This window comes from Balaenoptera borealis (genome assembly GCF_965194805.1).
Source record: "Balaenoptera borealis genome assembly, chromosome: 17".
Lineage (NCBI taxonomy): Eukaryota > Metazoa > Chordata > Mammalia > Artiodactyla > Balaenopteridae > Balaenoptera > Balaenoptera borealis.
In genome coordinates, this window is record NC_138876.1 from 50,580,692 (window position 1) to 50,603,589 (window position 22,898).

General features: G+C 37.5%; 1 pseudogene across 1 annotated transcript; it reads left to right on the plus strand.

The window, feature by feature from the left end:
* Positions 1-10,111: 10,111 nt before the first annotated feature.
* On the plus strand, positions 10,112-21,444 carry LOC309614798 (calmodulin-alpha pseudogene; annotated as a pseudogene). Its single transcript has one exon. The product of its transcript is annotated as a calmodulin-alpha pseudogene (transcript).
* Positions 21,445-22,898: the final 1,454 nt, after the last annotated feature.

Genomic DNA, 22,898 nt, shown 5'->3' on the forward strand with positions numbered 1-22,898 from the left:
CCTAGTGTGTGGACACCTTTCCTCCTTCACGGCTCCCTCCCACTGGTGCAGGTCCCGTCCCTATTCTTTTGTCTCTGTTATTTCTTTTTTCTTTTACCCTACCCAAGTACGTGGGGATTTTCTTGCCTTTTGTGAGGTCTGGCGTCTTCTGCCAGCGTTCAGTGGGTGTTCTGTAGGAGCAGTTCCACGTGTAGATGTATTTCTACTGTATCTGTGGGAAGGAAGGTGATCTCCGCGTCATACTCTTCAGCCATCTTGCCCCTCCCTCTGTTAATTCTATTTCTGTGAAACATGCCACTGGAATTTTGATAGGAATTACATTGAATCTATAGATAGATGGCTTGGGTAATATGGACATTTTAACAATATTCTTGTGATCCATGAACATGGGATATCTCTCCATTTATTTGTCTAATTTTTTCAATTTCTTTTATCAATGTCTTGTAGCTTTTAGTGTACAGAACTTTCACCTCCATGGTTAAATTTATTCCTAGGCATTTAATTCTTTTTGATACTATCGTAAATGGGATTTCTTATTTATTTTTCAGTTAATTCATTGTTAGCATATAGAAATGCAACTGATTGTTGTATGTTGATTTTGTGTCCTGTCATTTTACTGAATTCATTTTTTAGTTCTAACAGTTTTTTGGAGGAGTGTTTAGAATTTTCTATATATAAGATCATATTACCTACAAACAGATAATTTTTCATCTTCCTTTCTGATTTGGATGCCTTTTTAATCTTTTTATTGCCTAACTGCTCTGGCTAGGACTTCCAGTATGTTGAATAAAAGTGGTGAGAGTGGGTATCCTTGTCTTGTTCTTGGTCATAGGGGAAAAGTTTGTTTTCACTGTTAAGTGTGATTTTAGCTGTCATAGATAGCCTTTATTATGTCGGGGTACATTTCTTCTATATCCGATTTGTTGAGATTTTTTTTTTATCATGAAATGATATTGAATTTTGTCAAATGTTTTTTCTACATCTATTGAGATAATCATAAGATTTTTATCTTTCACTTTATTAGTGTAGTGTATCATATTTATTGATTTGTGTATGTTGAACTGTCCTTACATCCCAGGGATAAATTCCACTTGATGAAGGTGTATGATCCTTTTAATGTGGTGTTAAAATTGGTTTGCTGGTATTTTGTTGAGAATTTTTGCATCTGTATTCATTAGGAATATTGGGTGGTAGTTTTCTTGACGTGTCCTTTTCTGGCTTTTGTATAAGAATAATGTTGGCTTCATAACATGAGTTTGGGAGTATTTCCTCCTTCAATTTACTGGAATTGAAAAATTGAAATTTGAGAATAATTGGTATTAATTCTTTAAATGTTTGGTGGTGAAACCATGTGGTGCTGAGATTTTCTTTTGTTAGAATTTTTTTATTACAGCTTCAATCTCCTTACTGGTTATTGATCCGTTTGCATTCATGATTCAGTTTAAGTAGGTTCTATGTTTCTAGGATTCATTATTTCTTCTAGGTTATTCAATTTATTGCCATATAATTGTTTACTGTAGTCTCTTTGATTTTTGGTATTTCTGTCATTTCAGTTGTGATGTCTTCTCTTTCACTTCTGATTTTATTTACCTGAGTCTCCTCTATCTTAATCTTAGTTAGTTTAATTATAGGTTTGTCAATTTGTTTATCTTTTCAAAAGACAGGCTCTCAGTTTTGTTGGTCTTTTCTATTGTTTTTACTGGCCTCTATTTTGTTTATTTATGCTCTGATCTCTGTTATTTCATCCTTCTGCTAACTTTGGGCTTAGTTTGTTCTTCTTGTAATTCCTTGAGGTGTAAAGTTGTTTACTTGTAATCTTCCTTTTTTTTTAAATTAATGTAGGCATTTAACAATATAGACTTTCCTCTTAGAACTGCTTTTTCTCCATCCCTTAAGTATTGGTATGATTTGTTGACATTTTTATATGTCTTAAGATATTTTTTGTTTGTTTTTAGTAAATAAATAAATTAATTAATTAATTAATTAAGTTTTGGCTGTGTTGAGTCTTTGCTGCTGTGCATGGGGTTTCTCTAGTTGCAGCAAGTGGGGGCTACTCTTTGTGGCAGTGCATGGGCTTCTCACTGTGGTGGCTTTTCTTGTTGTGGGGCATGGGCTATAGGCGTGCTAGCTTCAGTAGTTGTGACACATGGGCTCAGTAGGTGTGGTGCACGGGCTTAGTTGCTCTGTAGCATGTGGGATCTTCCTGGACCAGGGATCAAACCTGTGTCTCCTGCATTGGCAGGCAAATTCTTAACCACTGTGCCATCAGGGAAGTCCGTGTCTTAAGATAATTTTTGATTTCCCATTAGAGTTCTTCTTTGATCCATAGGTTGTTCAGGAGCCTGTTGTTTAATTTTCACACATCTGTGAATTTTCCAGTTTTTCTTCTATTGTTGATTTCTAGTTTCATACCACTGTGACTGGAAAAGATACCTGGTATGATTTCCATCTTTTTACATTGCCAAGGTTTGTTTTGTGACCTAACATATGTTGTATCCTGGAGAATGTTCCATGTGCACATGCAAAGAATGTGCATTCTGCTGCAGTTGTGTGGAATGTTGTATATGTTTGTTAGGTCCATTTTGTCTACAATGTAGTTCAAGCCCAATGTCTCCTTAATAATTTTCTGACTGGATGATCTATCCATTGTTGAAAGTGGCATATTGAAATACCCTACTATTATTTTATTGTAGTATATTTATTTCTTTAGATCTGCTAGAATTTGCTTAATATAGGTGCTATATATGTGTGCTTATTATAGGTGCTTAATATAGGTGCTATGATATGGGGTGCATATATGTTTATAATTATTATATCTTCTTGATGAATTGACCCCTTTATCATTGTATACTTACTTTCTTTGTCTCCTGTTACAGTTTATATCTAATTTGTCTAGTTAAGTATAGCTACCTCTGTTATCTTTTGGTTCCTACTGCATGGAGTATCTTTTTATATCCCTTAACACAGATCCTATGTGTATCCTTAAAGGTAAAGTCAACCTTTAGTAGGCAGCATAGAGTTGAGCCTTGTTTTTAAATTCATTCAGCCACTATGTACCTTTTGATTGGAGAACTTAATCTATATACATGTAAAGTAATTATTGATAGGATAGAACTTACTAATGTCATCTTCTTGTGTTCTGTTTTTTTTGTAGTTTTCTTGTGCTCTTCTTCCTCTTTTATTGTCTTTCTTTGTGAATTAATGATTTTCTATGGTGTTATGATTTGATTCCCTTATTATTATTTTTGTGCTTACTGCAGGCTTTTGCTTTGTGGTCACCATGAAGCTTACATAATGTATCTCATAGATTTAACAGTCTATTTTAAGCTGATATCAACTTAACAGTGATTATATACAAAAACTCTACACTTTTACTTCCCCCATAATTTTATGTTTTTGATGTCACAATTTTCCTCTTTTTATATTGTGTATCCATTAACAAGTTATTGTACCTATAGTTATTTTAATGCTTTTGTCTTTTTTTTAAACATATTTATTGGAGTATAATTGCTTTACAAACGTGTGTTAGTTTCTGCTTTACAACAAAGTGAATCAGTTATACATATACATATGTCCCCATACCTCTTCCCTCTTGCATCTCGCTCCCTCCCACCCTCCCTATCCTACAACTCTAGGTGGTCACAAAGCATTGAGCTGATCTCCCTGAGATATGCAGCTGCTTCCCACTAGCTATCTATTTTACATTTGGTAGTGTATATATGTCTATGCCACTCTCTCACTTTTTCCCAGCTAACCCTTCCCACTCCCCGTATGTTCAAGTCCATTCTCTAGTAGGTCTGCATCTTTATTTCCATCTTGTCCCTAGGTTCTTCATGACCTTTTTTTTTTTTTTTAGATTCCATATATATATGTTAGCATACAGTATTTGTTTTTCACTTTCTGACTTACTTCACTCAGAATGACAGTCTCTAGGTCCATCCATCTCACTACAAATAACTCAGTTTTGATCCTTTTATGGCTGAGTAATATTCCATTGTATATATGTGCCACATCTTCTTTATCCATTCATCTTTTGATGGACACTTTGGTTGCTTCCATGTCCTGGCTATTGTAGATAGAGCTGCAATGAACATTGTGGTACCTGAGTCTTTTTGAATTATGGTTTTCTCAGGGTATATGCCCAGTAGTGGGATCTCTGGGTCGTATGGAAGTTCTATTTTTAGTTTTTTAAGGAACGTCGATACTGTTCTCCATAGTGGCTGTATCAATTTACATTCCCACCAACGGTGCAAGAGGGTTCCCTTTCCTCCCCACCCTCTCCAGCATTTATTGTTTGTGGATTTTTTGATGATGGCCATTCTGACTGGTGTGAGATGATATCTCATTGTAGTTTTGATTTGCATTTCTCTAATGCTTAATGATGTTGAGCATTCTTTCATGTGTCTGTTGGCAATCTGTATATCTTCTTTGGAGAAATGTCTATTTAGGTCTTCTGCCCATTTATGGACTGGGTTGCTTGTTTTTTTGATATTCAGCTGCATGAGCTGCTTGTAAATTTTGGAGATTAATCCTTTGTCTGTTGCTTCATTTGCAAATATTTTCTCTCATTCTGAGGGTTGTCTTTTTGTCTTTTTATGGTTTCTTTTGCTGTGCAAAAGCTTTTAAGTTTCATTAGGTCCCATTTGTTTATTTTTATTTCCATTTCTCTAGGAGGTGGGTCAAAAAGGATCTTGCTGTGATTTATGTCAGAGAGTGTTCTGCCTATGTTTTCCTCTAAGAGTTTGATGGTGCCTGGCCTTACAATTAGGTCTTTAATCCATTTTGACTTTATTTTTGTGTATGGTGTTAGGGAGTGTTCTAATATCATTCCTTTACATGTAGCTGTCCAGTTTTCCCAGAACCACTTATTGAAGAGGCTGTCTTTTCTCCACTGTATATTCTTGCCTCCTTTATCAAAGATAAGGTGACTATATGTGCGTGGCTTTATCTCTGGGGTTTCTATCCTTTTCCATTGATCTATATTTCTGTTTCTGTGCCAGTACCATACTGTCTTGACTACTGTAGCTTTGTAGTATAGTCTGAAGTCAGGGAGCCTGATTCCTCCAGCTCCATTTTTCGTTCTCAAGATTGGTTTGGCTATTCGGGGTCTTTTGAGTTTCCATACAAACTGTGAAATGTTTTATTCTAGTTCTGTGAAAAATGCCAGTGTAGTTTGATAGGGATTGCATTGAATCTGTAAATTGCTTTGGGTAGTAGAGTCATTTTCACAATGTTGATTCTTCCAATCCAACAACATGATATATCTCTCCATCTATTTGTAACATCTTTAATTTCTTTCATCAGTATCTTATAGTTTTCTGCATACAGGTCTTTTGTCTCTTTATGTAGGTTTATTCCTAGATATTTTATTCTTTTTGTTGCAATGGTAAATGGGAGTGTTTCTTTAAATTCACTTTCAGATATTTCATCATTAGTGTATAGGAATGCAAGAGATTACTGTGCATTAATTTTGTATCCTGGTACTTTACCAAATTTATTGGTTAGCTGTAGTAGTTTTCTGGTAGCATCTTTAGGATTCTTTATGTATAGTATCATGTCATCTGAAAACAGTGACAGTTTTACTTCTTCTTTTCCAACTTGGATTCCTTTTATTTCTTTTTCTTCTCTGATTGCTGTGGCTAAAACTTCCAAAACTATGTTGAATAATAGTGGTGAGAGTGGAAAACCTTGTCTTGTTCCTGATCTTAGAGGAAATGGTTTCAGTTTTTCACCATTGAGAATGAAGTTGGATGTGGGTTTGTCATTTATGGCCTTTATTATGTTGAGGAAAGTTCCCTCTATGCCGACTTTCTCGAGGGTTTTTATCATAAATGGGTGTTGAATTTTCTTGAAAGCTTTCTCTGCATCTGTTGAGATGATCATATGGTTTTACTCCTTCAATTTGTTAATATGGTGTATCACGTTGATTGATTTGCGTATATTGAAGAACCCTTGCATTCCTGGGATGAACCCCACTTGTTCATAGTGTATGATCCTTTTAATGTGCTGTTAGATTCTGTTTCCTAGTATTTTGTTGAGGATTTTTGCATCTATGTTCATCAGTGATATTGGCCTGTAGTTTTCTTTCTTTGTGACATCTTTGGTTCTGGTATCAGAGTGATGGTGGCCTTATAGAATGAGTTGGAGTGTTCCTCCCTCTGCTATATTTTGGAAGAGTTTGAGAAGGATAGGTGTTAGCTCTTCTCTAAATGTTTGATAGAATTCGCCTGTGAAGCCATTTTGTCCTGGGCTTTTGTTGGTTGGAAGATTTTTAATCACAGTTTCAATTTCAGTGCTTGTGATTCGCCTGTTCATATTCTCTATTCCTTCCTGGTTCAGTCTCAGAAGGTTGTGCATTTCTAAGAATTTGTCTATGTCTTTCAAGTTGTCCATTTTATTGGCATATAGTTGCTTGTAGTAATCTCTCATGATCCTTGTATTTCTGCAGTGTCAGTTGTTCCTTCTCCTTTTTCATTTCTAATTCTATTGATTTGAGTCTTCTCTCGTTTTTTCTTGATAAGTCTGGCTAATGGCTTATCAATTTTGTTTATCTTCTCAAAGAACCAGCTTTTAGTTTTATTGATCTTTGTTATCATTTCCTTAATTTCTTTTTCATTTATTTCTGATCTGATCTTTATGATTTCTTTCCGTCTGCTAACTTTGAGTGTTTTTTTGTTCTTCTTTCTCTACTTACTTTAGGTGTAAGGTTAGCTTGTTTATTTGAGATGTTTCTTGTTTTTTAAGGTAGGATTGTATTGCTATAAACTTCCCTCTTAGAACTGCTTTTTCCTGCGTCCCGTATGTTTTGGGTCATCGTGTTTTCATTGTCATTTGTTTCTAGGTAATTTTTGATTTCCTCTTTGATTTCTTCAGTGATCTCTTGGTTATTAAGTAGTTTGTTGTTTAGCCTCCATGTGTTTGTATTTCTTACAGATTTTTTCCTGTAAATGATATGTGGTCTCATAGCATTGTGGTTGGAAAAGATACTTGATACAATTTCAATTTTCTTAAATTTACCAAGGCTTGATTTGTAACCCGAGATATAATCTATCCTGGAGAATGTTGCATGAGCACGTGAGAAGAATGTGTATTCTGTTATTTTGGGATGGAATGTCCTATAAATGTCAATTAAGTCCATCTTGTTTAATGTATCATTTAAAGCTTGTGTTTCCTTATTTATTTTCATTTTGGATGATGTGTCTGTTGGTGAAAGTGGCGTGTTAAAGTCCCCTACTATGATTGTGTTACTGTCGATTTCCCCTTTTATGGCTGTTACTATTTTCCTTATGTATTCTGGTCCTCCTATGTTAGGTGCATAAATATTTACAATTGTTACATCTTCTTCTTGGATTGATCCCTTGATAATTAGGTAGTGTCCTTCTTTGTCTCTTGTCATAGTCTTTGTTTTAAAGTCTATTTTGTCTGATATGAGAATTGCTACTTCAGCTTTCCTTTGATTTCCATTCGCATGGAAAATCTTTTTCCATCCCCTCACTTTCAGTCTGTATGTGTCCCTAGGTCTGAAGTGGGTCTCTTGTAGACAGCATATATACAGGTCTTGTTTTTGTATCCATTCAGCCAATCTCTGTCCTTTGGTTGGAGCATTTAATCCATTTACATTTAAGATAATTAACGATACGTATATTCCTTTTACCATTTTCTTCATTGTTCTTGGTTTATTATTGTAGGTCTTTTCCTTTTCTTTTCTTTTCTGCCTATAGAAGTTCCTTTAGCATTTGTTGTAAAGCTGGTTTGGTGGTGCTGAACTCTCTCAGCTTTTGCTTGCTGTAAAGGTCTTATTTTCTGCATCAAATCTGAATGAGATCCTTCCTGGGTAAAGTAATCTTGGTTGTCGGTTCTTCTCCTTCATCATTATAAATATGTCCTGCCCCTCCATTCTGTCTTGCAGAGTTTCTGCTGAAAGGTCAGCCATTATCCTTATGGGGATTCCCTTATGTGTTATTTGTTGTTTTTCCCTTGCTGCTTTTAACATTTGTCTTTGTATTTAATTTTTGATAGTTTGATTAATATGGGTCTTGGTATGTTTCTCGTTGGATTTATCCTGTATGGGACTCTCTGTGCTCCCTGGACTTGATTAAGTATTCCTTTCCCATATGAGGGACGTTTTCAACTATAATCACTTAAAATATTTTCTCAGTCCCTTTCTTTTTCTCTTCTGCTTCTGGGACCCCTATAATTCGAATGTTGGTGCATTTAATATTGTCCCAGAAGTCTCTGAGACTGTCCTCAATTGTTTTCTTTCTTTTTTCTTTATTCTGCTCTGCAGTAGTTATTTCCACTATTTTATCTTCCAGTTCACTTATCCATTCTTCTGCCTCAGTTATTCTGCTGTTGATCTCTTCTAGAGAATTTTTAATTTCATTTATTGTGTTGTTCATCACTCTTTGTTTGCTCTTTAGTTCTTCTAGGTCCTTGTTAAACGTTTCTTGCATTTTCTCCATTCTATTTCCAAGCTTTTGGATCATGTTTACTGTCATTATTCTGAATTCTTTTTCAGGTAGACTGCCTATTTCCTCTTCATTTGTTGGGTCTGGTGCGTTTTTGCCTTGCTCCTTCAACTGCTGTGTGTTTCTCTGTCTTTTCCTTTTGCTTAAGTTACTGTGTTTGGGGTCTCCTTTTCACAGGCTGCAGGTTCATAGTTCCCGTTGTTTTTGGTGTCTGTCCCCAGTGGCTAAGGTTGGTTCAATGGGTTGTGTAGGCTTCCTGGTGGAGGGGACTAGTGCCTGTGTTCTGGTGGATGAGGCTGGATCTTGTCTTTCTGATGGGCAGGTCCACGTCTGGTGGTGTGTTTTGGGGTGTCTGTGGCCTTATTATGAGTTTAGGCAGCCTCTGTGCTAATGGATGGGGTTGTGTTCCTGTCTTGCTAGTTGTTTGGCATAGGGTGTCCAGTACTCTAGCTTGCTGGTCATTGAGTGGAGTTGGGTCTTCGTGTTGAGATGGGGATCTCTGGGAGATTTTCGCCATTTGATATTACGTGGAGCTGGGAGGCCTCTTGTGGACCAGTGTCCTGAAGTTGGCTCTCCCACCTCAGTGGCACAGCTCTGACTCCTGGCTGGAGCACCAAAAGTCTGTCCTCCACACTGCTCAGAATAAAAGGGAGGAAAAAAAGAAAGAAGATAAAATAAAGTAAAAAAAAATAAATTTATTAAAATAAAAAATAATTATTAAGAAAAAAAAAGTTTTTATATAATAAAAAAAACAAACAAAATACAATGGAGAGACAGAACCCTAGGACAAATGGTAAAAGCAAAGCTATGCAGAGAAAATCACACACACAAGCATACACATACACACTCACAAAAAGTCAAAAAGGGAAATAAATAGATATGTCATTGCTCCCAAAGTCCACCTCCTCAATTTGGAATGATTCGTTGTCTATTCAGGTATTCCACAGATGCAGGGTACATCAAGTTGATTGTGAAGATTTAATTTGCTGCTCCTGAGGCTGCTGGGAGAGATTTCCATTTCTCTTCTTTGTTTGCACAGCTCCCAGTGTTCAGCTTTGGATTTGGCCCCACCTCTGTGTGTAGGTCGCCTGAAGGAGTCTGTTCTTTGCTCAGACAGGACGGGGTTAAGGAAGCACCTAATTCGGGGCCTCTGGCTCACTTAGGCCGGGGGGAGGGAAGGGTACGGATGCGGTGTGAGCATGCGGCGGCAGAAGCCCATGTGACATTTCCCCAGCCTGAGGCACACCGTGCATTCTACCAGGGAAGTTGTCCCTGGATCACGGGACCCTGGCAGTGGCGGGCTGCACAGGCTTCTGGGAGGGGTGGTGTGGATAGTGACCTGTGTTTGCTCACAGGCTTCTCGGTGTCTGCAGCAGCAGCCTTAGTGTCCCATGCCCATCTCTGGGATCTGCGCTGATAGCCCCAGCTTGCACCTGTCTCTGGAGCTCCTTTAAGTGGTGCTCTTAATCCCCTCTCTCGCTCACCAGGAAACAAAGAGGCAAGAAAAAGTCTCTTGCCTCTTCGGCAGCTCCAGACTTTTTCCTGGACTCCCTCCCGGCTAGCTGTGGTGCACTAGCCCCTTCAGGCTGTGTTCATGCAGCCAACTCCAGTCCTCTCCATGGGGTGTGACCTCCGAAGCCCAAGTCTCAGTTCCCAGCCCCCGCCTGCCCCGGCGGGTGAGCAGACAAGCCTCTCGGGCTGGTGAGAGCTGGTTGGCACTGATCCTCTGTGCAGGAATCTCTCTGCTTTGCCTTTTGCACCCGTTTTGCTGCGCTCTCCTCCATGGCTCCGGAGCTTCCCCCCTCCACCACCAACAGTCTCCACCCGTGAAGGGGCTTCCTAGTATGTGGAAACATTTCCTCCTTCACAGCTCCCTCCCAGAGGTGCAGGTCCCATCCCTATTCTTTTGTCTCTGTTTTTTCTTTTTTCTTTTGCCCTACCCAGGTACGTGAGTGTCTTGCCTTTTGGGAGGTCTGAGGCCTTCTGCCAGCGTTCAGTAGGTGTTCTGTAGGAGTTGTTCCACATGTAGATGTATTTCTGATGTATTTGTGGGGAAGAAGGTGATCTCTGTGTCTTACTCTGCCACCATCTTGAAGCTCCTCCAATGTTTATGTCTTTTAAAATTTATAGTAGAGTTAAGTGATTAACACACCCCCATATTAGGGTATTATGATTTGACTATATACTAACCTGTACCAGAATGTTTTACATTTCCATATGTTTTAATGTTACTAATTAGGGTGCTTTTATTTCAGCTTAAAAAACTCCTCTCAATATTTCTTGTAAGGCAGATCTAGCGATGATGAACTCCTTCAGCTTTGTGTTTTTTTTTAGCGAGGGAAGGGAGACGATATCCCCTTCATTTCTGAAAGACAGCTTGGCTGCATAAAACATTCTTGGTTGGCAGTATTTTTCTTTTAGCACTTTGAATATATCATCTCACTCTCCTGATCTGCAAGATTTTGCTGAGAAATCTGCTTATTGCTTTATTGGGGGGAGGGGGAATGTTTCCTTACATGTGAGGAATATTTTTTCTCTTGCTGCTTTTAAAATTCTCTCTTTGTCTTGAATTTTAGACAATTTTATTATAATGTGTTTTGAAGAAGATTGTTTGGGTTGATATTTTGGGGAAGGTTCATGAACTTGGATGTCAAAAACTTTCCCCAGATTTGGGAAGCTCTCAGCCATTAGTATTAAAAATTTTTTTAAAAAGTTAAGTATAGTTGATTTACAACATCATGTTAGTTTCAGGTATACAGCACAATGATTCAGAATATATTATATATATTCTTTTTCAGATTATTTTCCCTTATAGGGTATTACAAAATATTGAGTATAGTTCCGTGTGTCATACAGTAGGTACTTTTTGGTTATCTATTTTATATATAGTAGCATGTATATGTTAATCTCAACCTCCTAATGTATCCCTCTCTCCCATTTCCACTTTGGTAATAGTAAGTTTGTTTTCTATGTCTTTGAGTCTCTTTATGTTTTGTAAATAAGTTCATTTGTATCTTTATTCTATTAGAATCTACATAAAAGTGATACTATATGATATTGTCTTCCTCTTTCTGACTTGCATCACTTAATATAATCTTTAAGCCCATCTTTGTTTGCTGCAAATGGCATTATTTCATTCATTTTTTATGGCTGAGTAGTATTCCATTGTGTGTGTGTGTGTGTGTGTGTGTGTGTATGTGTGTATATATATATATATATATATATATACACACACACACACCATATCTTAAAGATATAGACATTTATGTTGCTTCCATGTCCTGGCTATTGTAAATAGTGCTGAATGAACAATGGGGTGCATGTATCTTTTCAAATTATAGTTCTCTACAGAGATATGCCCAGAAGTGGGATTGCTGGATCATATGGTAGCTCTTTTTTTAGTTTTTTAAGGAACCTCCATACTGTTCTTCCTAGTGGCTGTACCAATTTACATTCCCACCAGCTGTGTAAGAGGGGTCCTTTTTCTCCACACCCTCCCCAGCATTTATTATTTGTAGACTTTTTGATGCTACCCATTCTGACTGGAGTGAGGTGATACCTCACTGTAGTTTTGATTTGCATTTCTCTAATAATGAGTGACATTGAGCATTTTTTCATGTGCCTGTTGATCATCATGATGTCTTCTTTGGAGAATTGTCTATTTAGGTCTTCTGCCCATTTTTCGATTGGGTTGTTTGTTTTTGTTTTTTCTTTTCTTGATATTGAGCTGTATGAGCTGTTTCTATATTTTGGAAATTAATCCCTTGTCAGTCATATCATTTGCAAATATTTTCTCCCATTCTGTAGGTTGTCTTTTCATTTTGTTTTTGGTTTCCTTTGCTGTGCAAAAGCTTTTAAGTTTAATTAGATCCCATTTGTTTATTTTTGGTTTTATTTCCATTACCCTAGGAGAACAGATCTAAAAAGATATTGCTGTGATTTTTGTCAAAGAGAATTCTGCCTATGTTTTCCTCTAGGAGTTTTGTAGTATCTCATCTTACATTTAGTTCTTTAATCCATTTTGAGTTTGTTTTTGTATATGATGTTAAAGAATGTTCTAATTTCATTCTTTTACATGTAGCTGTCCAGTTTTCCCAGCACCACTTATTGAAGACACTGTCTTTTCTCCATTGTATATTCTTGCCCCTTTGTCATAGATTAATTGACCATAGGTGTGTAGGTTTATTTCTGAGCTTTCTATCCTGTTCTGTTGATCTATATGTCTGTTTTTGTGCTAGTACCATACTGTTTTGATTACTGTAGCTTTGTAATATAGTCTGAAGTTAGGGAGCCTGATTCCTTCAGCTCCGCTTTCCTTTCTTAAGATTGATTTGTCAGTCATTATTTTTTAAAGAATCTTTTTGCCCCTTTCTCCCTTTCTTCTCCTTCTTGGACTCCAATGATGCATAGGTTGTTTCTCTTAACAATATTCTATAATTAACTTAGGCTTTATTAATTCTTTTGTATTTAGTTTTTCTTTTTGCTTCTCTGACTGGATGATTTCAAATGATCTGTCTTTTAGCTCACTTTTTTTTTCTTCTGCTTGGTTGTGTATATTATTGAAGCTCTATATTAAATTCTTCAGTCACTGTATTTTTCAACTCTAGGTTTTCTGTTTGTCTTTTATAATGGCTTCTATTTCTTTGTTAAAATTCTCATTTTGGATGAGGCGGCTGTGGCTCTGATAGAGGGATACCTAGTGCTGTATATGTACCATGGATTGGAGGCTTGCACTTTGGCAGTGGTGCTGGGAGCCTCCAGGATATGGCACCATTACTCACAGTTGGTTGGCAGTGTGGGCAGCTGTGGCAGCGTATTGTGATCGGTGCACACAACTCTTTAGCAGCAACAGTAGTGGAGGCACCCCTGTGTTCACAGCCCCTGCCCTGGTGCAGCCACCCTCGTTCTCTCTGTTCTTCCTCTCTTCCCTCACACTATGGCTGATCAGCTGACCCAAGAACAGATTACTGAATTCAAGGAAGCTTTCTCCCTATTTGATAAAGATGGCTATGGCACCATCACAACAAAGGAACTTGGAACTGTCATTAGGTCATTAGGTCAGAACCCAACAGAAGCCAATTTGCAGGATATGATCAACAAAGTGGCCGCTGATGGTAATGCCACCATTGACTTCCCAGAATTTTTGACTATGATGGCTAGAAAAATGAAAGACACGGACAGCAAAAAAGAAATCCGTGAGGCATCTTGGGTCCTTGAGAAGGATGGCAATGGTTACATCAGTGCCACAGAACAATGTCATGTCATGACAAACTTAGGAGAAAAACGAACCAATGAAGAAGTAGATGAAATGACCAGAGAAGCAGATATTGATGGAGATGCACAAGTCAACTACGAAGAATTCGTACAGATGATGACTGAAAAATGAAGACCTACTTTCAACTCCTTTCCCACCCCTCCACCTCCCTGGAAAGAATCAAATTGAATCTTTTACTTACCTCTTGCAAAAAACAAAACAAAACAAAAACTGAATGTCAAAAGTACCTTCTGTCCACACACACAAAAAATCTGCACGTATTGGTTGGTGGTCCTGTCCCCTAAAGATCAAGCTACACATCAGTTTTCCAATATAAATACTTGCCCTACCTTAATGATAAGGAATCACTTAGCGAACTCCTCACAGGTCCATCTGCTCATGATTAATACACTGTTTGGGCTGGCCAGGTTTTCATGCATGCAGGTTGGCAATTGAGCACAGTCAGGTGTTGTATTAAAAACAAAAAATGAAAAAATAAATTCAAAACCTACTCAAAGGGGTTCTAGTTCAATTTGTTAGTATAAATTGGCATAGCTGGTTTACAGAAAACAGACATTTAAAATTGGTTTACCTCAAGATGCTGTGGAGGATAAACTGTCCAGACATAGTCCCACTAGCAGGATGGCCTTCTCATAACTTCCCCGACCCATGGTGACCATCACACACCCTGGTGGCATGCCCACATGTATTGGTTTAGCATTGTCTGCATTGTGCTAGAGCGAAATGGGTGTCAGGCTATCACTATTCATACAAATTTTTAAAAAGAAATCTTTATCAAGGGAGCATCTTTGGACTCTGTTTTTAAAACCTTCTGAACCATGACTTGGAGCCAGCAGTGTAAGCTGTGTCTGTGGACTTCAGCACAAAATCAACATTGCTTGTCAAAAATTACAACTTGCATCCATCCCAAGATGTACATGCAAATGCTAGTCATTTTTTTTCCAATAAAAAGTTCATTAACTTAAAAAAAATTCTCATGTTGTACATATGTTTTTTTCCTAATTTAAATTAGTTTTCTATATATGTTTTTACTAGTTTCTTTTGATGGTGTCATGTTTCCTTGGCTATTCATAATCCTGTGGCCTTGAACTGTGTCTGTGCATTTGAGGAAATAGGCACTTCTTCCAGTCTTCACAGACTGACTTAACTAGGCAAAGCCCTTCATCAATCAGCCTATTCAGAGATTCTGGGTGGGCCACTTTGTGGTGTCCATGGGTGGACTTGCTGCTGTAGTTTTTGGGCAGGCAGGTTTGGTAACTGCATCAGGAGGTGGGCAGGTCTTGTGCTTGGGTCCATAGGGGTCAGCCTGATGCCTGGGTCTGTGGGGGTGGGCTGAAACCTTGGTTCATTTGAGATGGTCCTGTTGCTGGATTCTTGGGGGCTGACATGGAGGTCGGGTCTGTGCGGTCTGGTCTGGTGCTTGGACAGACAGGGAGACTGGGCCAGTGGGAGTTGGCCTCAAGGCCAGGGCTGTGGTGGCTGGCCAGGTGCTGGGGCAGGCTGGGAGCTTGGGTCCACAGGAGACAGTCTGGAGTTTAGGTCTGCAGGGGCTGGCCTGGTTTTGGGGTGGGTTGAAAGCCTGAGTTGGCAATAATTGGCCTGATGCTGGGCCCAGATGGGTGGTTGGGATTGCAGGTGCCTGCATAGAGTCTGGGTTTTTGAGGGCCAATTGGGAACTTGAAGCCACAAGAGCCATTTCGGTCTATGGAAGCTAGCCAGTGCTGGGATATGCCAGGAGCTTGGGTTTGTGGGAGCCTCCCAGGAGCCTGGTGCCAAGGGAGCCATGTGGGGCTGTAGGAGCCTGCCAGTGCTAGGGTGAGCCAAGAGCCTGGATTCATGGGGACTTTTGAGAGCCAGGGGTTGTAAGATTTACTTGGGGTTTGGAATCTAGCAGGTGCTGGGTTGGGCTGGTTGTTTGTGTTCACAGCAGCCTGTTACGGGCCATCTAGGACCACAGGAGTTAGCCTGCTGCTGGGGTTGAAGTAAGTTTCTCACTTTACTTTCCTTCTACCATGGGGAGGGTGTCTCTTTTCATGCTGGGCTGCCTGGGGTTGGGGGAGGAGTGATTGAGTAATATTAACATATCTTTTCTAATCTTCTCAATGTGTCTTTTATTTCTGTGCTTCACTCAGGTTCTGTAATCCCTAACCTGGAATTCTTAGCTCTTGTGAAGATATTTTCCTGCATGGGTAGTTGTTCAAATTGATGTTTCTAGGAGGGGCTGGGAGCTAGACATTTCTATATCATTTTGCTGACAATGCTTTTTATTTTAACTAAAAATTTTATTCTGCAATACACATGTGAAGATATATGAGCACACACAGATTGATAATGATGATAAAAATAAATATCCACATAGGTTAAATAAATATCCATAACAGGTTTAGAAACAGTACTTACCTAGAGCTCTCAAAGTCCCCCTCTCTGATAATTTTCCTTTCCCTCTTCTCAGAGTTTATCTCTCTCTTGAATTTTCTGTTAGTCTTTACTTTATGGCTCTTTCTTTTTTACCTAGTAAATTTATATCTTTAAACTAAATATTGTTTATTTTGTCTCTTTTTGAATTTTATAAACGATGTGATTCTCTTCTTTCACTCAATATTACAATAAATATTTTTAGATATTGATATCTGGCTGCAGTTATTTTCATTGTTATATGTACTATTCACTATTTGAATATATTTAAATTTATGCATCCATTCTATTGTTGATAGATTGTTAAGTTTTCCCATTTTTCTTGTTATCATGAGCAATGATGCTGTGACCTTTCTTGTCACAGTCTCAAAGATAAACTCATAACAGCTCAAAGAGTTTTTCTATATCACTTAGGAATAGAACTACTAGATTATAGGATATGTGCATATTCAACTTTCCCCAACAATACTTATCTTTTATACAAATGGTAAGACCAATTTACACTCACATCTATAGTGAGGAGAAACTATTTTTTATAGCAGAAGTTTCCCAAGAGTCAACTTTAAAAGACCTTACTTCATCAGAAGGATGATGATTGGAATCAGTCACTTCAAAATGAAATGCTTTATGGCAGAAAACTGACAGCTTGAGTAAATCTTTCTGGCAAGTTGGTTAATTTAAAATATATGTATTTTAAGATTATAAACCTTGAGAGAGTTTTATAAGCAATTACAGCACAAACGTTTAGGAACTAAAATATTTCCCTTTCATGTTCAATACCAATTAATTTTTCTCCTCCATTTCTAATTTATCAGTCTACTTATGTTGTAGTGATAGTACTGTTACAATTTTCTACTTTGTGGTTATTTAAATCCAAGGGGATAAAGTTACCAAGCAGTAAACTCTTTATATTAATCTAATAGCATTTCTAAGTTCATAATGAGTACTGAATTGGGAGATAAGAGAGAGTTTGAAACTCTGGGAAAAGAATAATCTAGAATTAGAAAAATAGTATATTTATTTAGAAGGCCATGGTCTATTTTCGTATCTTCACAAGAACACTTTGTGTTTTAAAATTAAGTTTCAAAATTTATGGTAGATATCATGCATGTTTAGAACAATTGGGGAAAATTTTTCTCAAAGTTGTGGTCTTCACACTTTTCAGACTATTGGGCATATTGATATGAATTGCATTGGAAGTCACTTGGAATTTAAATTTTCAATTTTCTTTATTAGATATCTGCGAAAATATTTTTAATTTCATCTTATTATTTATTTAGCTCTTCACCCAAATCATTAGCATGCATTGGCTAAATTAAAAAAATAGTTTCCTCTTGTCACCTCTTACTTGACTGTATTAAGATCTTTCCTTGGTTGGCAGAGAAAGAGAGAGAGAGCATGAGAGGGAGGGAAAGAGGGAGAGAGAGAGGGAGAGAGAGAGAGAGAGAGAGAGAGAGAGAGAGAGAGAGGAAAGAAAGAGGAGGATGAGGGAGAGGAGGAGAAGAAGAAGTGGGAGGAAAGAGATGGAACCAAGGAGGGAGGAAAAGAGACAGAGAGGGGAAGGAGAGAGAGAGAGAAAGAGAGAGAGAGTCAGGTAGATGGTGGAGAGGGGCAGAGTGGTCAGTGGTAATAATGAATTGCCACCCCTGCTGGAGAGATTTCTAATCACAAGTGAAAAAGTAGTAAGAGCTCTCCAGCCTGTGCATATGATTCTGCTCTTCCCTGGAGGAGAGGCAGAAGTCAGTATTATTCATTGGTATATGTCCTAGATTATGTTCCCTAGTAAAAATAATATGAGGCAAAATTTACATGCTCTTGCTTTATTTGGGCTTGCAATCCCAGGGCAGCAAGAGTGAAAGAAAGTGAGGCAGGGGAGGAAGGAGAGCAAATACAAGGTAGTGTGTTTCTGAGCTGATTAGGTAGTCAGTTGCTTAGTCACAAGACATTTCCAGAGAGGTTGTCTGGAATCACTTGTCTCAGAAAAATCCATTGGAATTGAAAGGGAGAAAAGAAGTTTATCTGACATTTACTTATCATCTCTTGGTTCTCATTGCTTAATATATTTTCTCCAGGACACTTAACTACTCTTCTTTTATAGATTGTGTTATCTAAACCATGTGAGCAACCATTGGAGAAACCAGATCCCAGGCTCCATGGTTACTGCTTCATCTGAACCTGGAGTGGTGGGAAAAGCCAGAGTTTCTCTGGGTCAGGTTAGGCAAGGCATGCACACAGGTTGAACTGGCCTTTGGGCTCATACCAGGAGGTAGTTGGGGGCAACAAACAGTTTTAAGAGAGAGATTGATTGTGCAGTCTTGGGTCAGCTCTATGAATAAACTGCATCAGTGGGCTAAGCTGGCCAAATTAGTATACCTGTGGGCCACTTATGTTGGGGGAGGCTGGAGGCCCCTTCTCTGGTCTTGAGATTGCCCCAGTTAAGTCACTGCCCAAACTGTCTCAAGAAAATTTGGTTCAGTATCCCCTCTACTTCTCTTCTATACATTTATCACCTAAGGATGCGTTTGTGCAAACTTTTATGAACTGACCCCCTCTTCTTCAGAGAAGAGAGTTGTAATAATGGATTCATAAGAAAGACAAATAGCAGAGGGCATAGGAGCCACTGAGATCATAAATTTAATTTTAATTAAAGTGCATGTCTCCCATATTGAGGATATTCTTGGATAAGAGGAAGTATTCAAAGACTAAGTGGGGGACAGAGTTAAGACTAGATAAATCTCAGAAACTGACTTGGTTACAAGAGTACCAGACAACTAGGTAGATGCCATTGTGGCTCAAACTGCCAGTGCAGCCAGGGAGCTCATTGGGTGGGAGGGCCTGCTCAGTGGGGTTTGGCGTGGTGAAGTTCTGGGTGCTGGTGTGAAGTCTGGCAAGACCACACTGATTTATTCACAGCACTCTCCATGGACACAGGAGCAGGATCCTGCTCTCAGCTTCCTAAGCCCTCAGCCTCCTAAGCAAGTGGGAATGAACTCCAGGTAAAATGCCAGTCTCTGGTTGAAGACTAGGGCATGCCAGCAGAGAAAAAATAGAATGAGGGTTCCCATGAATTGAGTCAAATATCAGGCTTATGATAGATAAGAGAGAGAGCAAGATACTACTCCAGAGACCCCATGGATATCCTAGTTCATTCGGGCATACTGAACTCTACGTGTGTTTAGTAAATGAGGTATTCTAAACAAGCAGGTTAGAAAAAATCAGAGGGATATAGTGATTGAAAATATGCGTATTATCTTCTGTTGCTTGAAACATTCTTTCTAAGTTAACTTTTGTTTTGGGTAAGATGAACTCTGAAGATCTTAAAAAAATTGGAATTTGCATATTTCAGAAACACATGGATTATCTGTTTGGACTCTGTGCTATATGAGATTTGTTTTTTGGAAGTATTCTCCTTCTTCTTTTAAATTTTTGTTTATAATATCAAAAGATTATTTTTCTTATCTGCTCTGGAATATTTGCTATGAATAACTTCATCATAGCCTTAGTTAGCTATTTTCATTTTACTATTGTATGTTACATCTTTCAAGGGTAAGAATTTTGCTTGCATAAAGATGCCATGAAGAACCTACATAGATAAAGCAAATATTAACAGACCTAAAGGGATAAATAGACTTCAGTACAATAATAGTAGGGGACTTTAATACCTCACTTACATAAGTGGATAGGTAATCCAGACAGAAAAATCAATAAGAAAACATCAATATAAATGACACATTAGACCAGATGGATATATATATATATACATCTATCTATCTATCTATATATACATATATATGTAATATTTTATCCCAAAGCAGCAGAATAAACATTCCCCTCAAGTGCACATGGAACATTCTCCAGGACAGGCCATATGTTAGGCCACAAAGCAAGTCTTAGTAAATTTAAGAATGTTGAAATCATGTCAAGCATCTTTTCTGACCACAGTGGTATGAAACTAGAAATGAATAACAAGTAGAAAACTGTGAATTCACAAATGTGTGGAGATTAAACAACATGCCACTGATCATACTAATGGATCAACAAACAAATCAAAGAAGAAATGAAAAATTACCTTGAGACAAATGAAAATGGGAATACAATTCATCATTTACCATATAGATGCCTCAGGGTGTTAGGCTTAATTCTCTCCCAGAACTCTAGCTTGAGAAAAGCTGATTGAAGTATATTCAACAGGGAAAAAATTGAGATACAGTTCCAAGACAAAATTTATGGCATGCACCAAAAGCAGTTCTAAGAGGGAAACTCATAGTGATAAACGCCTATTTCAAGAAACAAGGAAAATCTCAAGTAAACAACCTAATTTTACACCTCAAGGAACAAGAAAAAGAGGAACAAATGAAGCCCAAAGCTAGTAGAAGGAAGGAGATAAAAACAATCAGAGTGGAAATAAATTAACTGGAGACTAAAAAGATAACAGAGAAGATCAAAGAGATGATTCTTTGAAAAGATAAATAAAATTGACAAATTTTAACTAAGATTACCAAGAAAAAAAGAGATGGCTCAAATATATTAAACCAGAAATGACAGAGGAGAAGTTACAACTGACACCACAAAATACAAAGGATCATAAGAGAATACTATGAACAATTATTTGCCAACAAATTGGACAACCTAGAAGATATGGATAAGTTAGGGGTCCTGAACAGAGAAATTAGGCAAGAAATAATAAAAGGCATCCAAATTGGAAAAGAAGCAGTAAAATTGACACTATTTGCAGATGACCCTAAAGACCTAGAAAACCCTAAAGACTCCACCAAAAACTATTAGAACTGATAAACGAATTCAATAAAGTTATGAGATACAAAGCCATTATACAAAAATGAGTGGCATTTCTATACTCTAACAACAAACTCTCATGAGAAATTAAGAAAACAATCCCATTTACAATAGCTCAAAATTAATAACAAACTATAAGACATGGATGAAAGAAATAAGACACAAATAAATGGAAAGTTATTCTGTGTTTATGGATTGTAAGAATTAATATTGTTAATATATCAATACTACAAAAGTCACCTACAGATTCAATGCAATTCCTATCAAGATTCCAATGGCATTTTTTTTACAGATGTAGAAAAAACTATCCTAAAATTTATATGAAATCAAAAAAGACCCTGAATAGCCAAAGCAATCCTGGGAAAGAAAAAAACAGGAGGCAGCACACTTCCTGATTTCAAGCTACACTATAAAGTTATGGTAATCAAAACAGTATGGTACTGGCATAAAAGCAAATAGTCAATGAAACAGAATCAAGAGCCCAGAAGGAAAGCCAAGCAAATATGGTCAACTAATATTTGATAAGGAAGCCAAGAATACTCAATGGAGAAAAGACAGTCTCTTTAATAAATGGTGCTGGGGAAATTAGCTATTTAAATGTTAAAGAATGAAACTAGGTACCTGTCTTGCACAACTCACAAAAATTATCATAAAATAGATTAAAGATTTAAATGTAAGACCTAAACCCATAAAAGTTCTGGAAGAAAAAATAGGGAAAACATTCCTTGACATGTGTCTAGGAAATAATTTTTTGGATGTGATACCTAAAGCATAATCAACAAAGCCAAAAGTAAGCGAGTGTGGCTATGTCAAAGTAAAAAGCCTCTGCACAGCAAAAGAAACAATCAACAAAGTTAAGACAACCTACAGAATGGGAAAAAATATTTGCAAACCATGTATCTGATAAGGGCTTAATATCTAAAATACATAAGGAAATCATATAACTCAATAGCAAAACAAAACAAAACAAGTAATCCAATTAAAATATGGGCAAAAGACTTTAATAGGTATTTTTCCAAACAAGGTATACAATAACAAATGGGTACATGAAAAGATCCTTGACATCACTAGTCATTGAGAATTGCAAATCAAAACCACAATAACACCTCATGCCTGGTAGAATGGCCATCATAAAAAGACAAGAGATAACAAATGGTGGTGAGGATGTGGGTTATAAACTGGTACAGGCACTATGGAAAATAGTATTGAGGATCCTCAAAAAAATGAAAAAAGAACTACTACATGATCCAACAATCCCACTTCTGGGACTATATCCAAAAGAAACACAACAGTAAATTGAAAAGACATATGCACCTACATTTTCATAGCAGCATAATTTATAAAAACCAAGACATGGAAACAGCCTAAGCGTTGATTGACAGATGAATGGAAAAAGAAGTTGTGATATATAGAAATAAAATTCAGCCTTAAAAAAGAAAAATCTCAATTCCTGTCCGGCCCTTAGGTTCTTCAGAACCATTTATTTTATTTTATTATATTTAGATTCCATATATATGTGTTAGCATACGGTATTTGTTTTTCTCTTTCTGACTTACTTTACTTTGTATGACAGACTCTATGTCCATCCACCTTACTACAAATAACTCAATTTCATTTCTTTTTATGGCTGAGTAATATTCCATTGTATATATGTGCCACATCTTCTTTATCTATTCATCTGTCAATTGACACTTAGGTTGCTTCCATGTCCTGGCTATTGTAAATAGAGCTGCAATGAACATTGTGGTACATGACTCTTTTTGAATTATGGTTTTCTCAGGGTATATGCTCAGTAGTGGGTTTGTTGGGTCGTATGGTAGTTCTCTTTTTAGTTTTTTAAGGAACCTCCATACTGTTCTCCATAGTGGCAGTATCAATTTACAATCCCCGAGGAGGAGGAAGGGTAAGCTGGGACGAAGTGAGAGAGCGTCATGGACATATATACA